Raw genomic sequence first — 18096 nt, forward strand, 5'->3', positions numbered from 1 at the left:
TTCAATCTAGAAAGAGAGGATTAATTTGTTTTTGTTGGGGGTGGGGGAAGGGGTGTTGAATTGTATGCACCAATAAGTTTATGGTGTTGCCACTACTACTACTACAAGTTTATGATGTTGCCTTGTATTTATCTCATCTTCACCTACATAGCTCTCTTGCTCCCTAGCCAGCCATAATTTGCCCTAATTATTGGGACTGATTTCTGTGGTTTACCATGATATTATGCTGCCCTTTGGGTCTCTACTCCCTAGCCATAGGGGTGGCAACGGGCCGGGCCTAGCCTCGCCTATCCCTACAGTGCCAGCTTTGACAGGGTTGAAGAGGCCTTGGCCCTGGCTGGGCCGGGCCGGGCCACCCAACAGAAGTAAACAAAAGCAATAAGAAAAAAAGGTTGCGGCATAGCCCTACCCTTGCCTCGGCCACCTAGCTCTAGGCCATGAAACATGCCCTTGTTTCATAGGGCCAACCCTACCTAGACAACCCCTAACCCTAAATGGGCTAATTATCAGAGTTGACTTTTATTGTGGACCCTAATGTATATCTTATGTTAGGAAATGTGCTTGGGTAAGGACGCTAGAGGCTAGGTTTTTATAGCCCAAAGTCTCGAGCTCCTTTCTTATGTAACCTTGTCAAAAAAAAAATGAAAAGATAAATAAAACGTATATCTTATGTTGAAACCTGCATGCATATGGATGTGTTTCTTTTGAATGTTAGTTAGGATATGGGACATTTCTAGCTTAGATGGGGAAATTTATCATGTGCGAGCTATCTTGTACTTTTTGGAGCTGTAAAAGTGATTATTGGGGTGGATCTCCCACCCAGCAATTTTGGCCACATTAGGAATTGATTAGGCAATTCGGAGGAACTGAAGAAAGGTTAAAGGGTTATTTTTATCGAGATTTTTTTAAACTCACTAAAACAATTATTATTCATTTTTTCCCTTAGGGGTGGGGAGGTATATATAAGAACAAATCGTCAATTTCAACCAATAATAGGGAGGTATATATAAGAACAAATCGTCAATTTCAACCAATAATAGGCACAGAAATAGATATTACAGAACTAGATTAGCGTAATTCATAACAATATTTTTTCTCCTAGTGACTGAGTCTCGTCCCCGGGGATGTTAAATAATTGACATTTAGAATGTGTTTTAGAAAAGACCTATAAGTCCATGTAGAAATAAGTCTACTCTTAAAAATATATTTTTGAGATGGATTTTTGGACCCAATTTTTAAGGACATATAATCTATAATATGGAGATCATGAATATGAAAAACTAAATAAATTTTAAAAAAAAAAAACAATAATTTTATGAAAAAAACATTTGGACAGGTAGTTTCAATTATTTGTAAATGAACCACCCATTTGCATCAATCTTTAAAGATGGGTGCTTTATAAAACAGAGGAGCAAATGTAGAAATTCAGGACACGATGCATGAAACAATTTTCCTTTAGAAAATACCGAAAACTTCAACAAAGCATAAAAAAAAAAAAATTTGTTCTCTAAACTTCCCCAACGAATTAAAACTACATCTGCTCTTCATTAAGAAATTCAACTTTTCTTACTCTTTCTAGTTTTTCTATGATATATGGTCCATTAAGAAATAAGAGGATTCCAGTGGATTCGAACCACTATCTTCCCAGGAACTAACCCGAGTGCTCTGTCCAACTTGAGCTAAGAATCCATTTCAAGACAAGGTAATCCATTTGAATTCAATACACCAAGTGCCCATAGGTCCAAAATAAACACTAATATCTATTGTGAAAACAAGTTAGTACAAACACTAATCCTTATTTAATAAGTGAATAAAGAGGCACAGACACATAATTCATAAGTTGCATTTATAAACCAATTTAACTGTTCTATGGCATACACTTTTTATAAGATATGTGACATGACCAAAATCATCACTATTTAAAAAAGCTACTAAAAATGGAAATTTTATTTTAGGAAAAAAATGAATTAATATCTCCTTTTTCTTCTACTTAATTTCAAAATTCCTAACAAAGGACACGAAATCATAGAATAGAATAGTTCAAATTTTAGAAGAATTTTGACAAACATGTGAAATGTTAAGATCTTGATATTTTAAGTACAATTAGACATTTTTACACCTCGTCTCAATTGTTTGGGATCAATTATATGAATCTTATCCCGCCAATATCAAGGGTCATAGCCTCAATCAAATAACAAATCACCATTTTTTTTTTCTAATACTTCCATCCATGTCCTTTAGAACCTTCCCCTAAGCTTTAAGAGCAATGGAACAAAACCATCTCTCCTAAATACCTTTTTAAGTCTACACCACATATTACCAAAACACCTACATCTACGTTATCCTATTTTATCACCTATTGAAACGCCATCAAATGTATTCACTCTAAATTCTATCATTTTAATTCTAATTTTATAAATTAAAAAAAAGAAAAAAAAAAAGAAGAAGTAGAAGCCAAGTTACATTTATGTCAGATCACCATGAAATCAAAATCAACGCACAACATATCAACAACATATGAAATTTACCTTGCATCCGAAACCTTTATTTTTGCCTAATTGATACTGCACATGTTCGCTAAAAAAGTCTTTATTTCAGTTTAAGGACCTACGGAGTCCGTCTTCTATTTTAAGAAAACAAGTGCACCTTTCTTAACGCAGCGACCTTAAGTTTCAACACACTTTTAGACCTATTTTACTTTTAAACCTTTATCAAGTTACCTATGATAGCTCAACAATTCAAGACTTTAACCCCCATCTTTTGATTTAAAATCAAGAGCTGAACAATTCAAGACTTTGACCCCCATCCTCTAATTTAAATTCAAGAGCTCAACAATTCAAGACTTTAACCACCCTCTTTTAATTTAATTTCAAAATACCTATAAAACCATTCATAGTCTTGAGTTGAAATAGTCCCAAAAGGGAATATCCCATCTTGGCGGAAAAAGTTTATAGAAAGTTGCAGCATGTTAAAGTAAGGTGCACCTAAAATATGAGAGTGCTTTGGTACAAAAGAAACCTCCAATTGATCATCTTGACCATAAAATTGCCAGAATAGATACAAAAAAATAAAGAGACCTCCAAGTCCAAAAAATAGTACATCTTATAACAACTTAGGACCATCTATTTTCTGTTTCTTGAACCATTTTGACGTACACCGTATTTAAAATTATAAATTTTATAAATGAGGATAAAAAAGAGATTGTGAAGCCATCGGTTTGTCATAAAAACATCTCTAAATAAATTTTATAGGTGCACCTTGTAAGGTAAAGGAGGCAACCTTATACAAACCTCACCCATTGTTGAATAGTTTATCTCTTGGACGCAGTTGAGAGTGCGGCCAAGCCTTCAAAAGTAGAAAAGCAAACTTGGAAATAAATATATTTTTTAAATATAATTTGATCCTGATATTTAGAGAATATCTAATCTTTTAACATAGAGATCATGAATATGAAAAAATAAATAAATTTCAAAACTAAAAATAATAATTATATTAAAAACACATTTAGACCGTTCGTTGCAATTGTTTTTGATGGACCACCTATTCATCCATCTTTAAGATAGATGATTTATACCTCCAAAACACAATGTACGAATGCAGTCCATCCCGCATGAAACAATTGTTCTTCTCTTATAGGTATTTTGATAAATATCGTTTCTAATTTGACAATGTCAAATTTTGGCAAATGCATCCAAGAAGAATGTGGCGGTGCACACTGCATCAATCTTATTTCTCAAAGAAAACACACGCAAAGCACTTATATTTTCTTGAGGAATGTCATCCTTCAGTCATTAAGTTATGAGTGAAAGATGTCATAACTTACAGAAAACAAATGTAATCTTTGATTGCAAACATGAGCTCTGTATTCATCGACCAAATCTAATTAATTAGGAAACTAAGAAACATTAGAGATTGTTAATTCAAAGAACTTTTTTTTGTTTTAAGATTATTTTTGTGATAAAACCAGCAGAATTGGAAAAACCCCACTTTCAACTTATGTTACAAAAAAATGCCAATACGGATTGGAAATCAGCAGAAAAACGGTCTGTATCCTAGTCGGAACCATGAATCGCCCAGTTCCACACAAAACCGGGATGTTCTTCAACAAAACCAGCCAATTACCACATTTTTGCCGTTTATTGGTTTTCAATTGTTTTATTTTTTCTTTTTTGTTTTATTGGAAGATTCTCTCAGCTGGATCACTGTGATCCAAACTGATTTCCCAGATGGCCAGTTCCCTGAAACAATCCGGGATTTTAGACCTAGCAGATTATATCAACAATAAAATTCTAAAAAAGTGACAGCCAGCAAGACTTAATTAAGATTTAATTTGTATATTAAGCATCAAGAAACAATGCAAAACAAATCTCAACAATAAATTTCTTCACAACACGATTGTATGCACGCAAAGTAGCAGAAACCTCGGGTTGAATCCACAACAGACTTCTTCAAGAATTTGCAGCCTTGGAGCTCACAAAACTTAATTTGCAAAATCATGAATGAAAAAAACAAATATGTAACAACTCACAACTGTAATGAGAGCCAAACACAATCAAGATACAGCAATTGAAACAATATTACCATGAAATTTCTGAGGCCGACATATTGCAACCTAATTTCGTAGAAACCGAGAGGCGAACCAGGAGCTAGGATAAAATCATCAAAACCAGGATGAAGACATAAGCTTCCTCCATAAATAAACAAAAGTTGAGGTGTAGAACTCCACCTAAATAAAACCTACATAACAAAACTATGGAAGCTGTAAGCATTTGTAAGGTGACAAGCAATAACACATAAGAACCTTTCCTTTAAACATAAATTGGCATAAAGCCTACCACCGTTTACTGTCATCTCTCATAACCAGCTTCAGCACTGAGAAAGAAGCAAATTACCTCTTAAACTCCAAATGGTTTCCACTGATAATTGAGCGTATCAATTGATCTGGGTTCATGATTTTGTGGACAAGCATTTATCTTGACCACAGTTAAAATGCACATAGAAGCACACATTCTACAGCTCTGAATATAAAAGAATCAACCACAACTAGTTATTCGCTTTTCCCATTTCATAACCTATGTACATGAAAATTTATTTGGTAGTTTGTATCCACTGCTTTGGGAAAAGGCTTATGATGAGTTGTAACCACTGCTTTAAGAATTCACCGCTGCAATCAGCTGATTTCTCCAGCTTTTAAAATTTTTGGTTTATTTGCTGAAGGATACCCACACTTGTCCCAAAACTCAAAATTTCTTACATTTCCTTTTGTTCTATTTTTACTGCAGACTATAGTCCAACCGGCTTCCCGAATCACACCAGGAAAATCAGAACTGGGACCCTAGTGATTCGGAGCATCATCCCAAATTTTGAATCACTTGTATCCATGTAAACAAACAATAATAACCAGGCATGATAGGTAAGAGAATCAAACATTTTCTCTTGGTTTACAAGAGTTTGTGTATCAAATGAATTGAAACAATGTTTGTGAGGACCCAAACTATTTATAAATCGGTAATCAACATTGAAATAAAGGGATATATGTGTACCTGTGTAAGTCATCAACAAAGGCTCATGTCGGTTTGGAGTTATAACTGAAAATACATGGTTTGAGCTAACGATTCCAACACATCGTGCGTAAACAATATGAGGGGCAACTACCACGACAGGTAGAAGACATGTAAAGAAAAACAATAAAGAAAATACAGCGGCAAAGATTAAATTTCGAGATATTCATACCTGTGAAGCCATGGGTAACATCCATTTGTCATTGGACCAATATCCACGAATACAGAGTAGTCGTCTATTGCCAATGCATTGATCGACACAGGTGCAGATGTTCCAATTTGCGCTAAGAGAAAAGTAAACTAAATTTCAAAACATTCATACCTGTGTAAGCCATTGATGGAAGGTAACTTCCATTTGTCATGTGGGAACGATATAATTTGTGGTTTCAAAACATTCACATCTGTGTAAGCCATTGGCAAGAGGTAACCTACATTTGTCATGTGGACGATATAATTTGCGGGTTCAGAGTGGTGGTCAGTTGCCAATGCACTGATCAATACATGCGTGGCTGAGGCAATTTGAAGTAAAAGAAAAAGAAAAAAGCAAAACAAAAAAAGAGCAAGACACACATACACACAAATTGGGGAGAACAGGGACAAAAATGCCCTAAAAGCCCCCCCTCGAAACCCAGAAAAGAAATTTTTTTATTGAGGTCGTCTGGCTGGCTTGCAAGCGCACCCACAATGCAACAGCCACAAGGACAAGAGTCGAATACCATTAACCATTGATGTGCTTTACATCAGCACATTTCACTACCAGTTCCCAATAACCCTAATCTCATTACAGCTTTCAACCACTGATAAAAAGGACAGAATAGTTGTAAACCATGCAATCTGCATCCTAACAAAGGATACACAATACAAATCTCAATGACATGCATAAGTAAGGTTACTTTGGGGTCGAAGGAACACTGTGCGCTCTTTGTGATGAGCAAAGAAGATTACTTGCAGCATTGGTTATTCGGAGTCGCATACATATACAAGCAGATTCACGACCTTCACCTTGCACTCATGGACATAATCCGGCTCTTGAAAGAAACATGGATCTCTTAAATCATATGCTTGAGCAGTATCTATTTAGTGTATCAAGAATTGAGGGAAAAACCTAAAAAAAAGAATAGAAAGAAATAGATGAGACATAAAGCCTGACCTTTCATGAGAAGACGTAAATGATACAAACATTCATTAAAAAGAAATACCACCAAATGCACCCAACAATAGAGCTCTGTAGAAATTGAACTAGAAGGATCCCTTCCAATAAATGGATAAATAACTTAAAGCAAACCCAAGTCGAAAACTGGAAATTCACCATATGGAATAAAAAAGATCAAAGAATTCCCAGTTAAAATATCTGCCAAAATAATGTGTCTATAGACAAATACAAATCGGGCATGGGTCAATACGGTAGAGGCATGGTTTTCATAGCGGTTTCATAGCCCAACATCTCAAGTTCCATTCCTATGCAACCTTGACAAAAAAAAAAACCTCTACAGACAACTCTCAATGCAAGAGCCCAAAAACTAACAGTTACAAAATGGACATACAGACAATCAACAAATTCTAAATCAACCAAAGAAATAAGAACACTTCCCATACATAACTCCCAATACAATAACTCAAAAAAACATATCATGAGAGTTCATTATTATAACATATGAGATCAATTCACCCAAAAAACATATCCTGTCATCAAAACACACAATTAATCACATGATTTGAATAATACTTTATTGACATAACAGATCAGTTCTCCATTACTAAAATTAGAAAGACAAATAACTTTCCATTGGAATCATTGCACTCGATTGCCAGAGTTACCCAGTATAACCTAATGCATCAAATTCAACAGAAATTACTTATTTTCAAGAGACGCAAAATAAACACCAGGGATAAATACAAGAAGAATTGCAACAATAGAGTAAAAGTAACCTCCATACATGAAACTTACCTCTGAAACTCCCAATAGCTTCCACTAGTAATTGGGACACTAGTTCCCATTATCAATTGATCTGTGAATGAAGAATTGGTTCCCACTTTTGTCCAACCTTTGGAAGAACGCTAGCAGCTTCATCATGTAGAGGGCCATTCAATCTTCATTACCGATAAAATTTATATAAGCACACATTCTACAGCATTGTGCATAATGGTTAAAATGCATAGAAGCACACAATGTAAGACTTTGAGCACAGAACGAACAACCACGACTAGCTATTCTCTTTTCACGTCATAAACTACATACAAGAAATTTATTTGGAAGTTGTAGCCAGTGTTTACAAAAATCAACTATGCAATCACCAGTTTCTCCAGCTTTTCATTTTGTCAACTGAAGAAAATCAGACTCAGGTCATACTGAGCAAATCGGAATTGGGCTCCTAGCGATCTAGCGCCCTATTCCAAGTTGTAAAAATATGAACTGAATGTAACAGTTAACTGAAACACACAATGCAGCTGATAATAAGTAACAGAATTTCGTTTAAAAAAAAAATAGATACAACACTAAATACCAGCTAGTACCATAGAGATTATATTAATGAATATCCATTTTATCTTGGCGTATCAGAGATTTACGTCATATAAAATGAAATCAGGTTTGCAAGATAACATAACTCTGATGGACATATACAAATTTGTAGTATAGCAGCATACAGATTAAAAAAAAATGGAGTACTAGTACCTGTGTAAGCCACCAATAAAGGCTCACGTGAGTTTGGCGTTGGGACTGATAATCCACGATTCGAGTGGTTGATGATTGCCAATGCATTGATCATATATGTGCAGTATATGTGACATGGAGGGGCAACTATCACAGCAGGCAGTAGGAGACACGCAAAAAAGAAAAAAAGAATATATATATATATATATATATATATATATATATATATATATATATATATATATATCACAGCAGGCAGTAGGAGACACAAAAAAGAAAAAAAGAATATATATATATATATATATATATATATATATATATATATATATATATATATATGTGTGTGTGTGTGTGTGTATGGGGAATGATTTCATGCAACGGTTGTATAGTAGTACAATGCAACCATCTTCAAAAACTATGTTAGAGACATTTGTTTGACACGAATTTTTAAATATACACTCTTTTCATTTTGAAGAACAAACACAAAATAGAAAATATTGAAAAAATGCTCTTGAAAGTTTTCATTCTAGCCCAATTAATATAAGCCGTCCATTTTATTGAGATGGTTGGGTATGGGCCTTAGAAGCATTGCTTTATTCCCAAAGTTTTTTTATAACGTTATCATCATTAGATTAATAATGCTTAAAAGGAAAAAAAGTGATTTTGAATTTGTTAAGGCCTAGATCTTGAAATTCACCAAATAGATGGACGAGATTCATTGTTAGATGAGTACTAATTTTGACCATATCTACAGTGCAAATTGAAATATTTTTTTCCGTAGGATGGATTATGAGGATGAAAAGAATGTGTGTGCAAAACTTGGGGTCATACAAATGCCTAAAATATGGTTTTCTAGATGTGTGGTTGCATTATACTACCATTCAACCCTTGCATTGGATCATTTCCCTATATATATATATATATATATATATATATATATATATATATATATATATATATATATATATATGGGCAGTGATTTCATGCAACGGTTGTATCATAGTATAATGCAACAATCTTCAAAAACCATGTTAAGTCCATTTGTTTGATCTAAATTTTAAAATATTCACACTTTTTATTCTAATGAACAATCACAAAAAAGAAAATTTTGAAAACACAACCTAAAAAATATTTTTTTAGCCCAATTAGCATAGGCCGTCCATTTTGATAAGATGCTTAGATCTAGGCCTCACTAACATTCGATGGCTTTACTAACATTAGATGAACAGTGTTAAAGAAGAAAAAAATGATTTTGAGTTTGTAAAGGCTAATATCTTGAAATTCACCAAATGAATGGTCTAGATTTGTTGTTGGAGGGGGATTCATTTTGACCATATCTAGAGTTCAAATTGAATAATTTTTTTTTTTGGGATTCATTATTGAGATGAAGAGAGTGTGTGTGCAAAATTTTGGATCTTACAAATACCACAAACATGGTTTTTAAGAAGTGTGGTTGCATTATGCTATGATACAACCGTTGCATGAAATCGTTGCCCTATATATATATATATATAGGAGACATGAAAAGAAGAAAAAAAAAGAATATATATAATTGACTTAGAATTAGTCAGTTCTATTTCTCGATAAGTTCAAGGAAGGGATATAACTCAGCGGTAAAGTGTCACCTTGATGTGGTGGAAGTCATCAGTTCGAGCATGATTATCCCTAAACCCAAGGCAGATATATAAGGAAAATGTTTATACAGAGCCGAGGCTCTAAACAATCAGAGTCCACCTCAAAAATTTCACTAGAAGAGGTTTGTTTTGATCCCCAAATATCCTCATATTGATCATCTCGACATCAAGATGTATGGACATGAGAAAAAAATCGATTTCAAATTTTGGAAATAGTACATCTTGGAACGCATTTTTGGACAGTCAATTTTCAAGATTTTCAAGCTTTCATAGATCTGCTCGATCTACACTTTTTTTTAAACTTGAAATTTTATAATTAGAGATGAAAATATATTTTAAGGCTATCACAAAGATTCCCAGTATTGAAACCACATTTCTCGACACTATTTGAAGTTGCACTTTACTTTGATTGTTTAGAGCCTCAGCTCTATACAAACCACACCCTATATATAAACGCAAATATTAAAATTTCAGAGATATTCATACCTGTGTAGCTAAGGGTACCATCCATTTGTCATTTGAATAGATATTCGTGATATCAGAGTGATCGTCGACTACCAATGCATTGATAGGTATATGTGCAGCTGATGCAATTCAAAATAAGAGAAAAGGAGAAACTAAATTTCAAAAAAGAATTCATACCTGTGTAAGCCATTGATGACAGGTGACAATGACAGGTGACAACCATTTGTCATGTGCACCAATATAATTCATGGTTGCAAAGTGATGGTCGATTGCCAATGCACAGACCGATTTATGCAGGGCAAATGCAATTTGCACTAAAAGAAAAGGAAGAAAAAAAAACCAAAACAACAAAGAGAGCAAGACACTAACAACAAACGGACGAACACACAAAGAGGGGAGGCCCGGGACAAATTGCCCTAAAAAGCCTCCCCTCAAAACCCAAAAAAAGAAAGATTTATTAAGGTAATGTGGCTGGCTTGCAAGCGCACCCGCAAGGCAACAGACACAAGGACAAGAGTCAATTACCATTGATGCCCTCTACATCAGCCATTTTACCCCCCAACCAGAACAACCCTAATCTCACATCAGCTATCAACCACTGATAAAAAAACATAATAGTTATAAACTATGCATTCTGTATCCTAGCAAAGGATACATAACACAAATCTTAATGACTTGAATAAGTAAGGCTACTTGAGTCATAAAACATCCCACTGTGTACTTTGTGAAGAGCAACGAAGATTGATTGTACCCTTGGTTATTCTGATCAATACACAACGACAAGCAGACACGATCCTAATCTCCATTCCGTGGACAAAATCCGGCTCTTGAAACTAACATGGATCTCTTTAAGTGTATACTGTCACAGCATCCATTGAGCATATCTAGAGTTGAGCAATGAACCTAATAAAAATGAAGGAAAGGGAATGATGAGCAATCGTAATCTACAAACATGTAGCAAAAAGCTAACCAACATGATCGAATTAGTATTAAAAAACCAATGAACAGAACAATGAAATAAAGTCGAGGCACAAAAATAAATCCTAGGGAAATTTACAGATAAAACAGGTTTTATTTTTATATTTAAAAATAGTCCCATACATTTCATATTTTACAATTAAATCCACTTTCTTTAGAGCATAGACTGTATTTCAATTTTGTATCTTTTTATATGCATTGGATTAAGCTCAAATTTGGTATATCCATGCTTCTCGCCATCACACACCTATAAGAAATAATATTACCAATAATTTAAAATAAAAAAAATATCTCCGCACACGCTCTTTTTAGGTTTCATTCTTAATATACCCAAGGACTCAAAACATATCTACGGCATAGAGATCCTATGCATTATATCTTCTAACCCCCTGGACCAACTTTACCCCCTTAACCCCATCTTTTTAGCCCAAACAAAAGTTCAAAAGACATCATTTTTTTCTATTCTTTTCTAAACCCCCTTCCCTCTCTTTCTCTCTTCCCGTGTTTCTCCCCAAACCTCTCTTCTTTTTTAATATTAAAACAATATCTTTTCCTCCAGGGGGTAATATAATACATGAGATCTCTATGCCGCCAGATATGTTCTGAAATCGTGAGTTTGTTGAGAAATAAAACCTAAAAAGAGGGTGTACAAAGATATTTTCCCTTTAAAATAAAGAAAATTACCAAGCTACCCCTATGGTATTCAAGAGTATTTTGGCTTTTATTTTAAGTAATTTTTTAAATTTAAACTTAATCTGATAGATAGAAAAAGAGATCAAACAAAACTACGTTTTATGTTCTCAAAAAAGTAGGACTTGATTGTAAAATATGAAATATAGGGGACCATTTTTAAATATAAGAAACAAAATAGGATTTATAAATTTCCCTACATGCTACGTTAATATCATAAAAAACAAAGGGGAAGATTGAGGATCAAATCTGTGTCATCAGAACATTACCAAACCAGCCAGTTTAACCAGCTGCCCCAACTGGACCCCAAACACTGGGGCTCAATCGAAACCAGGTATTAGATTTTTTAACATGGTTCAAAACAACATGACATATTTCATAGCTTTGATTTGTTTTCATTGGTTCCACAGATTTGATGACCACTGAACCACTAATGAAACTCACCACCTTCCAGTTCGGTGACTGGTATAGTTATGGTGACACAGGATCAAAGGCATAATTAACATGAAGGTTCAATTCACAATAATACATAGTCCAATCAAAGAATCAAACCGTATTGTGGAATTTCAACTGAAGGTAGTATTGATGAGTCAACAAACCAGATATCAAAAACAACTACAAAAGTAAACTAGAAAAAACAAGACTCATATGACAACATGCCTAATACAGTAAGCCATGAACAAAATAGAAAATAAATACATAAACTTGACCTTTCAAGAGAATACAGAAATGATACAAAACTTCATTAAAGAAAAATACCACCTGGTATTATGCATGAAAACAAAAAAAAATCTGAAGTAAGCCATGAACCTTCACCAATAAAGACAAGAAATACATGAACCTTGACCTTTCAAGAGAATTCAGAAATGATATAAAAATTCATTAAAGAAAAAACCACCAATTGTACCCACAAAACTAGAGCTCGCTCTATAGAAGTTCAACTAAAAGGATCCCTTCAAACGAAAAGATCAATAATTCTAAGACAAAGAATTCCCAGTAAAACTATGTGCCAAAATAATGAGTCTTAATAGACAAATCCCAATGCAAGAGCCCAAAACATTAACAGTTACAAAATGAAAAATTGCCCAGTTATTAAGAGACTTCAACAAAGTCCAAATCATTCAAAGAATATCAAAATAAGAACACTTACTGTACATTATTCCTAATACAATAGCCCAAAAGAATAAATCATGAGAATTCATTATGATAACATATCAGATCATCAAAATGCTAGCCCAATACCTTCAAAATAACACAGCTAACCACAATCCTTTACCTAACTTTCTCCATTTCAGATTAACAAAATCATAATGCATCAAAAGACATAAACCCTAGCACATAAAACTTCAGAAAACTACAGCAAATCCAAAATACTTTATTTTTTCTCTATAATCAGCATTAGAAAATATAACCAAAAACAAAAAGAGAACCAGTTCAACAATTGCAGAAAAAAGAAATAAAGAAACAGCATCAATCAAGAAAAACAACACCTATGAAATCCTTGTCCCCAGAAAGAAAAATAACCACCACAGCAAGAAATAAAGACCATCAAAAAACAAACACCTACATATCCATGTCCAAGAGAAGGAAAATAACAACCACAGTAAAACACAAAGACCATAAAAACACAAGATCCACCAAAATAGAACATCACATTGGGAAATCAAAACAAAATCATCAGGGAAACTAAAAGAAAGAGGGAACAGATGAGAAAGAAGAAGGTTTTTTACCAGAACGAGAACAAACAAGGCGGCCTGATCAACCCTTACAAATGCAACATCCCAGTTCTTAATCTCCTCAGCCTGACTATTATCCTCTGCAACTTGTTGGGCGTCAACATGGTACTTGCATTCAATCTTCATCACGGTTAAAAAGCATAGAAGAACATATTCTACAGCTTGCTCATAAGGTTATCAACTAAACAAGGTATTTGCTTCTCCCACGTCATAACCTATACACAAGAAATTACCTGGTTCCTCCAGCTTTCTTAATTTCTTCCTTTCATTGCGAACTGCAGACCTGTCCTGGCAAATCAGAATTGGGCCCCTGCTGATTTGAAGCCCTTTTCCAAATTTTGAACAAAACAATATAAAACATAATAGGCAACTGAAACACACATTGCAGTTGATAATAGGTAACTGAATTTCTTTTTCTTTTGTTAATAAACAAGCTCCATAAAATCCTAAATGCTAACTACTACCACAGAGATCAATGATGAAAACCTATTTTCTCTTGGCGTATACGAGCTCATGTATCAAATGCAAATGAAATCATGTCCGCAAGGACCCATAACTCGGATTGACATAAAAAATTAGACTATAACAGCAAAGAATGAAATAATGGAATGCTAGTATCCCTGTAAGCCATCAATGACAGATCTTACCTGTTTGTTGTTTGGACTGATAATTTGTGGTTTCAGAGAGGCCAACAATAGCCAATGCATTGATTGTGCAAGTGTACAGCCTATGCGAGATGGAGGGGAAACTACAAGGACAGGCAGTACGAAATGTGAAAAAATTAAATATGGCGGAAAAGATGAATTTTTTAGATATTCAGACCTGTGTACGCCATAGGTAACATCCATTGTCATTCAGACCGATAATTCATGATTTCCGAGTGATCGTCGATTGCCAATGAATTGATTGATGTATGTGAAGCCAATGCAATTTGAAGTACGAGAAAAGAAAAACTAAATTTCAAAATATTTTCATACCTGGGTAAGCTGTTGATTGCAGGGAAAATCCATTAGTCATTTGGACCAATAATTTGGCGTTCCAGAGTGCTTGCCGATGCCAATGCATTGATCGATATATAGGATGTACTTAGAAGTAAAAGAAAAGGAAAAAAGCAAAAGAAATAGAAGAGAAAGACACTCAGAAAAGGCAAAAAAGCAAAAGAAATAGAAGAGCAAGACACAAAACAGGCACACACACACAGAGGGGAGGCCCGGGACAAAATGCCCTAACAAGCCTCCTCCAAAAACCCCAAAAAAGAAAATTTTATTGAGGTCCTCTGGCTGGCTTGCAAGCGCACCCACAAGGCAACAGCTACAGGAACAGAGTAAAGTAACATCGATACCCTTTACATCAGCCCATTTCACTATTCGACCCCACAAACTCTCATCTCGTAACAGCTATCAAGTGATACAAAAAACAGCATATAAGAGATTGGATAGATATAAATTACATACTCAGCATCCCAACAAGGGACACGGACCATTCACCTTAATGACTTACATAAGTAAAGCTACTTGGAGTCATAAAGAACCCCACTGTGTTCTTCGTGATGAGCAAAGACGGTTGAATTGCAAATATGGTCCTTCTGATTAAGACACAAATACAAGCATATTCACAATCCTCAGCCTCCATTCCATGAACAAAATCCAGCTCGTGAAATAATCATGGATCCCTTTAAGCATATAATCACACGGTATTTTATCGAGCGTATCCAAAAACCCTAAAACAAAAAAAACAAAAAAAAGAATGAAACTGTATTGTGGAATTTCAATTGAAGGTAGTATTCATGGGTCAACAATTGTATGTCAAAAACAGTTGTAAAAGTAATCTAAGAAAAGACAAGACTAACATGACAACATGCACAATACAAAGGAAATGCAGCTGACACAGTTATTGCAGTCTTATGCATGAGATAGAGAAAGAGATGGACAGAGAAAAAAAAACTGTAGTAAGCCATGAATTTTCACAAAATATAATGGCAAACCCAAAATACTGTACTTTCTTTCTCCAAATTCAGCATTAGAAAATCATAGCCAACACCAAATAGAGAAACAGATCAACAATTGCAGAAAAAAGAAAGATAAAGAAGCAGCATCAATCACGAGAAAGAAAAACCTGCGAAATCCATTTCAAAGGAAAGGAAGAATAACAACCACAGCAAACAAACAAATACCATCAGATCACAAAAATAGCAATTAAAAAAAACATCAGACCGAGAAATCAAAGATACATCATCAGGGAAACTACAAGAAAGAGAGAATAGATTAGGGAGAAGAATATTTTTTACCAGATCGAGCTGAAACAAGCTTGTCTGATCAAACCTAACAAAAGCAGCATCCCAATTCTCGATCCTCTGAAACTCTATAACCTTAGCAAAAATCTTATGACAAATTGGGAAGAGGGATGCCATGGCCCGCACATCCATCTTCCATCATATGATTAATGGCCTGTGATTCCACTGCAACGCTCTCATCGACCTCAAAAGCCTCTCCATCTGAGCTTTTCAAGATCACCTTCTTCGACATCTTCACCTTCTTCTCATCTCTTGAGATTTTCGCGTCTCTGCAACTAAAGCGAGAGAACCCCAATTCTCCCTAACTCTGCCCTAATCTCTCTCTCTCTCCCTATGGAGACGGAAACCCTCAGTCGATATGGCCCTGAAATTGGAAAATAATAAGCCGTCCATCTCCTCAGACGCCAATTCAAAGCTTGGATCACCGTCTCCTTGGAGTGCTATTTATACTAAACCGGAGTCGGCTATTTCTTCAAGGGTGTGAACGGGCCTGGCATGGATCGAGCCTTGTTAGGGTCAAGGCTCGATCCGGGCCTAAAAAATAAAAAATAAAATAAGAAGGCCCTGTCGGGCCAACTGAACTAGGCAGACACTCACCCTAGGCCAACCTGCGAGCACAATTTGTGGCCCAAGGCTGGGCTGCCCGCTCGGCCCATTGCCAGCTATCTAGATGGGAATCAATTGGAAGTAAACCGATATCATATGGCCTATCTTAACCCAACTACCCCTAAAATTACTTCTCTTTTTGTTTTTTTTTTTTTTTCAAAGTTAGTCTAATTTTTTTTTTTTAGATCCTTTTTAATCCCCACATCGAAGGAAAAAATTTATATAAGGATGCACCCTTACAATGTAGAACTACATATGCACTTAAAATATCCATAGGAAAATGTAGTTGTAATGTTGAAAAACCCTTTAATTGATCACCTCTAGATGTATGACAATGAAAAATAAAAATATTTTTAAGTATCATAAATAGTGCATTTTACAACATATTATCCACACCGCCCATTTTCAAGATTTTCATAGGTCTATAGATCTATTTGATTTTAACCATTTTTGAAATTTAAAATTTTATAATTATATATAAAAATAGATTATGAGATAATCCTAAGAACATTTTTTATCAAAATTATATACCATGATAAAATTTGAAGGTGCACCTTACCTCTATGGATGCATCCGTATGCCAACTGCACCCCACAACAAAACCCTATTGTTAATTTTATTTTATTTTATTTATTTTTAGTATTTTAAATTACCAATTTAGACTTATTTAGACCCAATCCAAATCATCGATCCAACAATCCGATACATATTTATAGAGGTGGGTCAAAAATCTATGCCACCAATCCGAGTTTTAAAAAGTGTACTATGCTTTGTTCGAGAGAAAGAATATGCAATTCTAGAGGCTGAGATAATGATAAAGATTTGATAAGAAGCATGAAAAGCCAAGAGATACGATCCTGCCATGGGAGCACTATCTATTTTAGAGAGAGAAAGTGAGTACACAAATTTAGAGAGATAAATAACAATAGGGATCATATAAAATGAGACCACTTATTTTGATACAAGGTGGTCACAATTTCTTATACCATTTGATGTGAAATTTGATAGCTTGAATATGTCATAAAGTTAAAAAAAAATTCTTTTAAAGTTTGAATGGGTTAATAGAATAATTGCAGCCACCTAATTTCACATCCAAGAGTAAATATTATTGTGATCGCTTTATATGAAAGGTAAATGGTCTCATTCTATACTTTCACATAACGATAAGCTTCTAGGCATGAATACATTCAAGTCATGAGATACGCCCAAATTTTGCACATGTGAACTCTTGAATATAGCAATTAACTTAAAAAATGAAAAATTTCAAATTGCATGTGTTTGTGAAAATAGATGATACTTTCAACCATTTTATTATGTAAAAATTACGTGAAGACCACCCCACCTGCAGCTTTTTTTATTCTTTAAAAACTCCCCACTTTCTGATGTTTCCAACCCCGGGTAGGAGAAAATAGATAGTTTTTTATTTTTTTCTTACTCAGGGCTTGTCTGATATTCAACAATCAAATAGATGTATTAATCA

The 18096-nt window shown here is 34.5% G+C and overlaps 2 long non-coding RNA genes across 2 annotated transcripts; both read right to left on the reverse strand.

Moving 5' to 3' along the window:
* Positions 1-4287: 4287 nt before the first annotated feature.
* On the reverse strand, positions 4288-8376 carry LOC105420071 (uncharacterized). Its single transcript, XR_966427.3, has 3 exons — positions 8236-8376; positions 7510-7652; positions 4288-6666 (listed from the first exon to the last, which is right to left on the reverse strand). It is a non-coding gene; the product is annotated as an uncharacterized LOC105420071 (long non-coding RNA).
* Positions 8377-10689: 2313 nt separating this feature from the next.
* Positions 10690-16428, reverse strand: LOC105420075 (uncharacterized). Its single transcript, XR_016055513.1, has 6 exons — positions 16005-16428; positions 14695-15437; positions 14365-14465; positions 13951-14043; positions 13712-13837; positions 10690-11216 (listed from the first exon to the last, which is right to left on the reverse strand). It is a non-coding gene; the product is annotated as an uncharacterized LOC105420075 (long non-coding RNA).
* Positions 16429-18096: the final 1668 nt, after the last annotated feature.

The sequence above is a fragment of the Amborella trichopoda genome, chromosome 5 (assembly GCF_054954075.1).
Source record: "Amborella trichopoda isolate Santa Cruz 75 chromosome 5, AtrichopodaSantaCruz75HAP2 v2.0, whole genome shotgun sequence".
NCBI lineage: Eukaryota > Viridiplantae > Streptophyta > Magnoliopsida > Amborellales > Amborellaceae > Amborella > Amborella trichopoda.